Source organism: Octodon degus, unplaced genomic scaffold (assembly GCF_000260255.1).
Source record: "Octodon degus isolate 3935 unplaced genomic scaffold, OctDeg1.0 scaffold00291, whole genome shotgun sequence".
Classification (NCBI taxonomy): Eukaryota; Metazoa; Chordata; class Mammalia; order Rodentia; family Octodontidae; genus Octodon; species Octodon degus.
In genome coordinates this window covers 1,753,029-1,760,450 of record NW_004524867.1, presented here as the reverse complement: position 1 = coordinate 1,760,450, position 7,422 = coordinate 1,753,029, and positions in this window count along the sequence as shown.

The following is a 7,422-nucleotide window of genomic DNA, read 5'->3' as shown; positions in this document are numbered from 1 at the left end:
GATGGGACAAGTATGGCCAAAGGACTCCCATATGCTTTGCTCACCTGCCACTGAATCTTCCTTTTTTCTCATGTCTTCCATTCTTAGACCTTCAAAGTCTCATTTCTACTAGAGAAGAATGTGGTGAGATTGACAGCAACTCCTTACCGAGGACTCACTCTGCAGCATGAATATTGCTAAGACTTCTGCATGATAGAGTCAACCTGCTTACCGGTTGCTCAGTTTCTACAGGAGCTCTACCTCATCCCAGGGAAGCTAGCCACAGCACTGTTCTCTGGGGAGGAGTAGGGCTCTTGTCCTTTTCCCCAGGCTGGAAAGTGGAAATTAACAGGGGATTCACCGTCAACAACATATTTCATCATTTTCCTTCTGGAGATGTTTCCGGCAGCTTACACCCTGATCAGACTAATCCTGAAGGTAAAGAGGTGTACAGGGGCTCACCAAATGTGAAACAAAAAGAGAAAAGGACACATTGTCATTAAACCACATCAAAATATTTCCCCTTTGTGTCTAATGCACTCTTTCCATCATTCTTGCCACTTTCTTTTTTAAAAATGTGTTTTCAACAGGGTCTACAGGATCTCACTACGTAGATCAGATTCATAGGGATCTTCCTGTTTTCAGCCTCCCAAGCGCTGCAGTTACAGGAGCACGCCACTATGCCCAGTCTTCTTGCCACTTTCTGCCACAGTTCTGGATGTCTTCTTTTGTGAGTGTCTTTCCCAAATCTGAGCAGAATTAAGACACACGCCTCGTGTGATCCAGTGGGAAGAGCAGCCTGCAGAACCATGAGGGGACTTCCTCATCCAACTCATTCACTGGATCTGGCACCATGAAGCTTCCAGCTCATCCCCCCAAATCAAAATGACAATGACAAGTTAATGTTTTGCCCCAATACAGGACGTTGAGGCAACTAAATCAGAAACTCAGGAGAGAGGATAGCACAACTGCTTCAGAAACTGATAAGAATAATGAGATAACTGTAAGAAGCAAGTAGGAGTTTCTCAGTGGGGATTCATGGTAGCACAATTATGTTTTACTGTAATTATGTTTTTTTCTAAATTTAAACATTCACTGTGGGTTTCTACCAAATATGGTACTGACTCTTCTTTACTCTAATAAATCCCCAAGATTATCAACTTATTATGCAAAAGCGTTTTTTTTGTTGTTGTTGTTGTTTCAGCTTTGGAAATCTTATTTTACAATGGTTGGTTCTGTGGCTTTGGGATTCTGCAATACGATGGTTGGACCACAGTTTGGAGCAAAACTGTTCAATTATGGCCAGGAGGTGAAAGGCAATACCCTCTTCATGGATATGCCAACCACCATGATCTCACTTCCTGTGACCTCACTTCCTGCCACAAGGCCCCGCCTTCTAAGGGGCCCACCTCCTTCCAGTAGCATTACCTTGCAGAATAAGTTTTTATCGCCTGGACCTTTGGGGGCATATCATTCAGGATCCAAATTTCAGGTAAACAGGAGATAATAAATGACAAAGTAGAGGAGAACTAAAATCAAGACGTGGGTACAACAACCATGGCCACAAAAAAGAACATATTCATTGGAATGTTCTGTTGACATTTCTGAGCCACTAGCATGGGTACTGCATGCACAGAGTTTAGCAGGAAGACTCCAGATGCCTTGCAAACAGGTCTGCAGAATAGCAGCCCATTTAGTAGCCTGAAGCTCCTTGTGCACAGAGGTTATTAGAAAGGCTTTCCTCTACCAACATGGGCACAGCACATAACTGTGACTTACTTCAGTGTAATGTTTATTGCAAAGACTTATCTCCTCCATTTTTTTTAGTTTATTTAAAATACTACTGCCCTTAAGGGCCAGAGAGATAGTTCAGCAGACTAAGTGTCTCCTTTGGCAAAGGTAGGGACCAGGGTTTAATCCCTGGTCTGGTCTGGCATGCCATGCCTGAAAATAGAAGGCTCACTATGAGTCCAAGCTGCGTACTGAGACCCCATACCAAATATTTAGTTGTGAGACCTTCCACGCACCAGCCAGATCTCTCCACCCTAAGCCCAGGCACAACATGTGTGTGAGAATTTCTGCTGCACTTGCCAGACCTCGCCAGACCCAGCTCAGGCCTGGTATATGTGTGAGAACTTCCTGGCACCCTTGCTGGATGCTTTTCCAGCCAGAACACAAGCTGGCCTGCAGCGACAGACCGAAGAAGTAGAGGACAACAGCCACACCCAAGTCAGGCACATCTAGAGGAGTTCGAACTTGGTAGATCCAAACCAGGTAAGCTGAGACACTTTGCTAGACCCAATTCTATGAGAGCACCCTCTGTCTTTATCTCTTGATCTAGAGAGGGTGCAACAGGTAACCAGCATGAAATAGACTGCCTGAAAGATGCCAGGTCGTCAAGGGAAGCTCATCAGACAGAACTTAGGTGAACTAACTTAAACACAAATTCTCAATTTAATATCTTCTTAGCTACACTGACATAATGTTGGCTCTTATGGTCTAAAATACAAACCCATTAGTTACAAAATTATGTCAACTGCTAAATTTCACTACGCATTATTAGTGTTCCTAATTATAGTTCCGTAAATGCAAAACTGTAACTGCCTTAACCACATAATCTCACTTGGGTAAGAATTTTGGTAGATGCTAAGGTTATAACTGCACCAAAGCTCTACAGCAATGGTCAGAGGACAGTGCTATACAAACTGAAAAACAGAAGGAGCAAAATGCATTCTCAGGCCCTCAGCCCACCTAGAACAAATGCAGGAGACACTAGCATAGAAGAAATTGAGAATCACACAGCTGAAATCTCTGAATTAATAGCATCTGCAGTAAAGAAACAACTGCAGAAAGGTATAGAAGAAGTCAGATCAGAAATAATCTCTGAAGTAAAAAAAGAAAGGATAACTATAGCAAAAGAATTACTAAATGCTTCAAAAAGAAGACATTCATAAAAAAATAGAGGAGAATAAAAAAGGATGGAATCCTTGAATGAACTATATAGGAAAGAAGCAGAGACCATGAAGCACGTTAAAAGAGATATATGGGAAATTAAAACCTCAATCACAAGCACGCAAAACTGTTTGAATGAAACTGAAGACAGAGTTTCAGAACTTGAAGACAATGTTGCAGGTAGTGAAAAGGTAAGGAAAGATCTCTTAAAAAAACAACTAGTACCTCAGGACATAGGAGAACCTGTACTGTAAAATCATGTAACTCAGTTAGTCGCAAATTTTCTGATCAACTAGATTATGGGGCCACGGAGGAAAGTGATTGAAGATGTAGAGTGTGCCTAAGGAGAGTCCCATGGAGAGAAAACATTCTCTCAGGCTTTCACAGAGAGCAAATTGGTCAAGCAATGGCTGTGACTCATCCACATGGCTGACACTGACAAAGCATCTGCAACCTGCAGTACAGGGTTTCAGCATAAATCCTCAGGGGATTTGATTGAACTTGTCAGATACAAAATTTACATTTCTTGTTACATAGGTCTTGCTTTATCTTGCTCTTAACCATTGAGTAGAAAAGTATGAAAATAAGGTATAAAAAGTAAAGCCATATGAATATGCTGAGCTGTAAAATGCTCATGTCAACAACTTCTGACATTGCCAGTCCTATGTATAATCCACTACTATTAGGGACTACTGGACTATATTGTAATATTTTGCTGAATTCATGTCCTGCAACATTTAAATGACAATGGAATACCCATCTCTGACAAAAGTAAACAAAAAAGGGGGACACAAATGAAGGGCCATTTTGTGTCTCTATATTCAAAATAGTTAGGGTAGATACACAGCTACTTTCTCTTAATTCAATGAATAGAGAGATTTGTACTAATAGTGTCTGTTGACAGAATATCATGTCTGAATCTTGCACTATGAATAACCACCAAGAAGACAACAATATGCAATGTATTTATTATTGAAACTGTTTTAATAATCAGTTTTGAAACTGTCTCACTGCTATTTGTTTCTCAATAAAATTATTTTAAAAAAACAACTAGGATGCAGGAAAAATTAATTCAACATCTGTAAGACAATATAAAGATAAACAACGTGTGATTACTAGACATCAATGAGAAAGAAAGAGTCAATACAAATGATATGAAAAGAATATGGGCAGAAGTAATAGCAGAAAACTCTCCAAATATGGAGAAACAATCTGATATTCACATAATTGAAGCAAATAGAACTCCAAATAACATCAACCTGATTAAAAACACACTGAGACGTATAATAGTCAAGATCCCAGAAATCCAGCAAAAGAACAATACACTAAAATCCACTAGAGAAAAGAAACAGATCGCATGTAAAGGAAATCCCACCAGAATAACAGCAGACTTCTTTTCACAAACCATCAAGTCAAGAAGAGCATGGAGTGAAGTATTTCAAGTCCTCTAAGAAAACAAATTCCAGCCCAGATTGCTGTACCCTGAAAAACTCTCTTTCAAGTTTGATGGAAATGAAAAAATACTTCCATGACAAAGAACAAGTAAAGAATTTCATGATGACAAAGCCAACCCTACACAGACTACTAAAGGATATTCTAAAGAGGGACAAAAATGACCAGAATTCGATGAATGAAAACAGAAAGAACCCACCAAAAAGAGCAAACAATTAAACATAGGAGTTAAATGGGTATACAACAGAGGGTAAATAATATGTCAATTATAAGTCAATGCATCTCAAGTATAACCATCAATTAAATGGACTCAATTCACCAATTAAAAGAAATAGACTGGCAGAGTGGATTAAGGAGCAAAATCCAACAATATTCTGTATGCAAGAAACACATTTCACTCATGAAGAAATTCATAGGCTGAAAGTCAAAGGATGGAAAACAATACTACATGCCCCAGCACCTCAGAAAAAACCAGGGTTAGCAATCCTGCACACAGATAGTCTCAACTACAAACAAAGAATGATCAAACAAAATAAAGAAGGCCACTATATACTGGTTAGGGGAAAAATTCAAGAGGAAGAGGTAACACTCATAAATATGTATGCACCAAACACGGAGCACACAACTATATAAGACAAATTTTAATGAAGATGAAAAATCAAATATCCAATACCACAATCTTAACAGGAGACCTTAACACCTCCTTATCCCCAAAAGATAGGTCAACCAGACAAAATATTAGCAAAGAAGTAGCAGAACTAAACCAGAACTTGGAACAAATGGACTTAGTGAGCATATACAGAGTGTTCCACCCAATGACAGCTGAATAAAACTCTTCTCAGCTGCACATGGGACATTTTCTAAAATAGATCACATACTAGTCTAAAGGTCATGCTTAAGTATATGCAAGAAAACAGAAATTATCGCATGCATATTATCTGACCATAGTGCAATGAAACTGGAAAAAAATGACAAAAGTAACCACAAAACCTCCATAAAAATATGGAAATTGAACAGCACCCTCCTCAGCACCCAATGAGTTACAGATGAAATTAAACAATATCTACAATTCAAAGAAAATTCAAGCGCAACTTACCTGAATTTATGGTTTACGATGAAAGCAATTTTCAGAGTCAAATTTATAGCTGTGAACTCACACATTAGGAAAACAGAACAGGAACAAATAAACACACTAATGTTGCATCTCCAACATCCAGAAAAGGAAGAGCAAACCAAACACTGAGCCCAAAGAAGGGAAGAAATCATAAAGATTAGAGCAGAAATTAATTCAATTGAAATGAAGAAAATAGTTCAAAGAATTAACGAATCAAAAGCTAGTTCTTTGAAAGATTAAATAAAATTGATCAGTCCCTAGGTAACCTCATCAAAGTGGAAAGAAAAAGACTCAAATCCAAGCAATAAGGGATGAGAAAAGTGAAATTACCACAAACTCAGTGGAAATTCAGAAGATTATCAATAGCTACTTTGAGAATCTGTACGCTCACAGAATCAAAGCCACAGAAGAAATGGACAGATTCCTAGAAATATACAAATAACCAAAACTGAATGAAGAAGACAAAATAACTCTCAATAACCAAATAACAGCCAATGAAATATGAAATGTAATGAAAAACCTACAGATTAAGAAAAGTCCAGGTCCTGATGGATTCACAGCTGATTTCTACAAGAAATTTACAGAAGACATGATCCCAATAATCCTCAAAATGTACAATGAAATTGAAAGGGATGCAGTCCTCCCAAAATCATGCCTGGAGGGAAATATAGTGATACCAAAACCAGAGAAAGATACAACTAAAAAAGAGAACTACAGGCCAGTCTCCCTCATGGAAATAGATGCCAAAATCCTCAATAAAATTCTAGCAAATAGAATACAGCAAATCATCAAGAAGATTATACACCATGACCAGGTAGGATTCATCCCAGGGATGCAAGGATGGTTCAATATTCGAAAATCTATCAATGTAATACACTATATCAATAGAGCGAAAACTAAAAACCACACGATCATCTCCATTGATGCAGAAAAGGCTTTTGACAAAGTCCAACATTCATTCATGTTCAAAGTCCTACAGAAAATTGGAGTAGAAGGCCTCTACCTCAATTTGATAAATGTCCCCTATGACAATCCAACTGCTAACATAATTCTAAATGGGGAAAAACTGAAATCTTTTACTCTTAGATTGGGTACAAGACAAGGATGTCCTCTATCACAACTCCTATTCAATATAGATCTGACATCATTAGCTAGAGCCATTAGACAAGAGAGAGAAATAAAAGGAATAGGAATATGTGAAGAAGTTAAACTATTATTATTTGGGGGTGACACGATACTCTACTTTGAAGAACCAAGAAAGTCCACCAAGAAGCTACTAGAATTGATACAAAAATTCAGTAACATAGCAGGATACAAAGTCAATACTCAAAAGTCAGTAGCATTCCTCTACACAGATAACAAACATCCTGAGAGGGAAATTAGAGAAATAATACCTTTTACAATAGCACCATGGAAAACAAAATACTTAGGGATTAATCTAATTAATGATGTAAAATATCTGTTCAATGAAAATTACGTTACTCTTAAAAAAAGAGAGGATGTCAGAAAGCGGAAAGATATTCCCTGCTCCTGGATAGGAAGAACCAACATTGTGAAGATGGCCATACTCCCAAAATTGTTGTTATACAGATTTAATGCAATCCCAATCAAAACGCCACCAACATACATCCCAGACCTAGAGAAATCATTCCTGAAATTTATCTGGAACTGGAAAAGTCCTAGAATAGCAAAGGCAATCCTGGGCAACAAAGACAAGGCAGGAGGCATTGCAATTCCTGACTTGAAATTATACTACAAGGATACTGCGATAAAATCAGCATAATATTACCCTACCAAATACATAAATGGAAAAATAAATAAATAAACACATACATACATACATACATACATACATACATACAACTGTCTTTTGCCTGCTTTTTTTTTTTCTTGGTGCATTTAATCAGACAAACTCACTTTTCAAA